The sequence below is a fragment of the Nilaparvata lugens genome, chromosome 7 (genome assembly GCF_014356525.2).
Source record: "Nilaparvata lugens isolate BPH chromosome 7, ASM1435652v1, whole genome shotgun sequence".
Taxonomy (NCBI): domain Eukaryota; kingdom Metazoa; phylum Arthropoda; class Insecta; order Hemiptera; family Delphacidae; genus Nilaparvata; species Nilaparvata lugens.
Genome location: NC_052510.1, coordinates 27,013,775 through 27,018,387, shown reverse-complemented (window position 1 = coordinate 27,018,387; position 4,613 = coordinate 27,013,775). Strand labels below are relative to the sequence as shown.

General features: G+C 30.8%; 1 pseudogene; it reads right to left on the bottom strand.

Annotated features, from left to right (window-relative positions):
* Nucleotides 1-2,174: 2,174 nt before the first annotated feature.
* LOC120352558 lies at nt 2,175-2,293 on the bottom strand (annotated as a pseudogene).
* Between the last annotated feature and the right edge of the window lie 2,320 nt (nt 2,294-4,613).

Below are 4,613 nucleotides of genomic sequence, written 5' to 3'. Positions count from 1 at the left end.
TAAGTGGAAAAAAACAAATGACGCCTGTGTGAGTAACCAAGGACTTTCAGAAAGTTTGAAGATGATATTTAGATGTGTTTCTTACCTAGGAGCAATACACTAGACTATTGGTAGGGAGTTCGGGAACACCTGTATACTGTATACCTATGTAGATTTTAGAGCTGTGATAAGTTGTTATTGGTTTGCAGAGCTACGTGACTGGTGAATTTGCAACTTGTGGTGATGAATGAATTATATGACACAATCTTGAACCACTTTGCACCGATTAAGTAGTTTATATTAACTGAGATTGCATTTCCATGCAATTTGTTTCACCAACAAGCGCACTATAATAATTATACTAATTTCATATCTTCCACAGTATTGCACCTTCTACAATGTAATAAAAATGTTATAGGTAATTTATTTTTTTAGAAAAGTTATCAATCTGAACTGACAAAATTACTATATGAGCCCATGGATATCAATAATATATTACTGTATAAATATACTTATAAACATACTACCGTTAAACCGGCTAACTTGGGACAGTAGTCTAACTTGGGACAGTTTAACCCCTTCCCTCCAATACCAACTTACCAGCTGTCTGTGCAATTCATTCCGAGTTCTGGCATTGTGGATTTGTTGAGAACACATTATTGAAAATATTTAATAACGTTTTGAACATCTAATTAACAGCTAAGATACTTTTCTAACAGTCAACAATCTACTATCACTAACCTAGAAATTGAGCCTTTAATAACTTCTATTGTAAACACTCAATTATTAAACACAATAATTATTTTATCTATTATTCAATTATTTTACAGTTGAAGTATTTTTATTATGAATATGAAACATATTATTCAAAATCTAATGTCACAAGTTAGCCTTCAACCATTCAATTGTCTTATTTCAGGCAAATTATATTAGTGTCCCAAGTTACCCAACCTCTGCGGGTAACTTGGGACACCATTTTTTTCAGAACAGGTTGGAATAAAATAATGAAATTGAATGTATATATTTGAAGTATTATTAAAGACCTAAGTTTTGAGCACAGGAGAAATAAACTATTAAAATAATAATGGAACTGAATTTCAAGTCAAAGTTGAAAACTGTCCCAAGTTAGCCGGTTTGATGGTACATTACTTTCATATCATTATAAATATCCAGGGCTAGGTACTTTTTTGTGATGAAATAGAATAATATAATACAGTCGGCCTACTCGTTATACATAATAAAAAGCTCTTACTTAAAAAAAACAATTCATGTAGGCCTATTAATGTAGAATGGAATGTTTTTAATAATTTTATGAAGTTTTTGTGTTGTTTTTTTAAGATGAGTAGTATCGTGTTCATGATATGAAAATGGTAGAACTACATATTATATTCTCTTATTTCATCACTAAAGTTTCATATGTATGTATTTTCTTATTTTTTCAACAATCATAATAATTTTATAATTCATGTCATTTTTGTTTTACAATATGATTTAGTTTCTATTATTATTCAAATTTGCAACTGAAGCAAAACTTCAATGCACACGGGTGTACTAAAAAATGCCGGTTGTGAATAATTTGCATCTATTTTTTTTCTTTATATTTTTAATCTTGTGCACTATAGTAGGCAAAACAACTGAATCTGATTTCAGTTCTTCAAGAGCCATTGTAAAAAAATGAAGGGTACAGGTAGGCTACCGTACTAACTCGATAAGTAGAATTTTTATTTTGTTAGAATAAGAATTGTACATTTTCAATTGTTTAAATACAATAAATTTTCATTATTTGGAGCAGGAAATCGGTTTAAATGTCTGTTTTCCTCTCAAAAATCATAATTCAGGCATAACCATGATAAATAATAATTAAGAATATAAAGAATAATGTACGGTGCTATACCACACTGTATATTTGATTATTTTATAACTTTATTCATAAACCTATCTGATGAATTATTATAAGCATTAATAACCACAAATATGAAATATTCAGTATATTCTTCAGCTTCTTTATTTCAGACGGAAATAAAATTATTGTTATAATAATTATTATAGATATAATAATCTTTTTGTGCTCTTCTGCCTTTAAATTTGAGAAATCACATTCTTCACTCTTCATTGATCTAAATCTTTATGATAAATTCGCTTACAGTTCTCCGGTTAGTTGAGAAGGATATGATAATTATTATTGGCAAGAATGATGCCATTAGCACGAGGTGTTCCCAAGCTGTCACCCATCCAAGAACTGACCGCGCCCGACGATGCTCAACTACGGTGATCGGACGAAAACCGGTGTATTCAACGTGGTATAACCGTTGGCAAGAAATGATGTTTATTGCTTATTGCGAAGAATTTTGAATATTTTTTCATTCGTTATTACCAGAGACAAACGAATAATAGTGTTCTCTTCTCTCTATTATTACGTAAGAACACGGTTGAAATTTATTGAAGATGCAAAATAAAGAAAAAAGATTAAAAACTTAAAGAAGGAAGATGGTTTGAGGAAGAGGTGCTTATTATTTGGACACGCCAGGATGACTTCTCATGGTCACAAGTGTGCAAAACAATAAATTATTAACAAAATTACGCTTCCTTCCCAGTCGTCATATCACAACACACAAAAATGAACTTATCAATTAGGTCAGGATTATGCAGCTTTTGTTCTTCAGCGCCTGACAGTGGCTCCGTGAACTTGTAGTGCACAAGTCCGAAAAAAATTTAAAAAATTGACAATAAACTAAGAATTTTGTGTCGGAAGAATATCCAAAAATTAAATTTTGTACAAGCACCGTTTTTTTACAAGCTTTTGAAGTCGCGGTCAAGGTCATTTTCCAATGCTAATTTCCCTATGCTGGAAGTGTGAACTTTTAGTGCACATGTCAGAAAAAAATCTGGAAAAATTGACAATAAACTACGAATTTTGTATCGTCTGAATATGCAAGAATTGAGTTTTGTACAAGCACCGTTTTTTTAGACGATTTTGTAGATGAAGTGAGTCAAGGTCATACATATCATTGATGCTGGCTACCTGCCAGCTACGCCACCGCTCATGCAAGCAATATGCAGGCGTGATAAAACGGTTTATATAACTTTGAATAAATAAAATACTGTATCCAGTGCATTTGCATTGCATTTCCCCTGCTATTATGGACTAAATGCAATGGTAAACACACACACACACACACACACACACACACACACACACACACACACACACACATGAATGAATTTATTTATTTTTGCCAAAAACAAAATACAAAAAATAAATATAAGTATATGCTACTGCACTTAAACCAAGATACATACATTTATTTAATTATATATAATAACGAAATTATATCCTTTATATTATAAATAATAGTTTTAAAATTAAGATTCAATTTATGATCACATGCATAAGTACAGTAGGTGAGGCAAAAACACCGGCAAAAGGAAGATTCCTTGTGCGCCAGTGTGAGTCGTAAATCAGCTTAATCAGGGATGTAATATATAAACTTGAATCTAGCGTATGAAGTGTTCGAAAATATAATTTATAATATGAAGTTGATTATTGTATGAAAGTCAACGATTGGAAATAATTCAAGTTTAGCCATGCCTATATGGCTCTTTTTCTGTGTTTATTATTTCGGAAATTATTAAGTGGAAATTCACTTTCTAGTATTATGAATTTACTGCTAATGTAGTAAAGTTGCCTTCTAAGAAGAGCTGAGTTGGTGTTATATATTTCATATTTTCTTATTGTATTAGGTCTAAGATTATAATTATGTCATCGGCTAGAGGGAAATTATGCTCGTATTTAAAACTGTAATTTGTTATGCAACTAAGATATAACTGTCGTATAGTTTTAACATTAAATTCACTGAACAAAATCTTACTATCATAAGTTCTAGGTTTCTTTAAAATTGTCTTTATGATGAATTTTTGTATTAGAAAAAGATTTTTAATATGGGTATCGAAAGTCACACCCCAAACTATTAACCATATCGCATTGGGGATTCTACTAGTGTCGTATAGACCTGTTTCCATTCTGAGAAAGATAGCACATTTTTCAATTTATAAAATATGTATTTTAGTCTCTTACATAGGAAGTTAACATGGATGTCCCATTTGAGACCCTCATCGATCCATATACCAAGATATTCGAGGTTTGATTTCCTATTAATAACAGCGCAGGAACATCTATTAATGTTTGGTTGATTTATTGAAGAACAGTTTGAATGGATTTTTAACTTATTGATTGTTAGGTTTACCCTCTCTATTAGCTGAAAAAGCGATGTAATTGGTTTTTTCTACATTAAACTCAAAGCATTAGAGTCTATCCAGTTCTTCACAATTTTCATATCTTGCTCTGCAACAATGAAAGTATCATTCCAATTATTTTCTGAAAATATAATCACTGAATCATCAGCAAAAGATGAAATTCTCCCATTCTTTAGCTTAATATTCAGCAAATCATTTACATAAAGAATGAAAAATATTGATGAAAGAACAGTTCCCTGGGGCAGGCCGTAAGATGACAGTTTCTCTATATACTTTTATTGTTATTTATTGTTAAAATTTGGAATCTATCTTCCAAGTAACTTCTTATAAACTTTAATGAATGACCTCTGAAACCATACTTTTCCAATTTGTTGCAAATT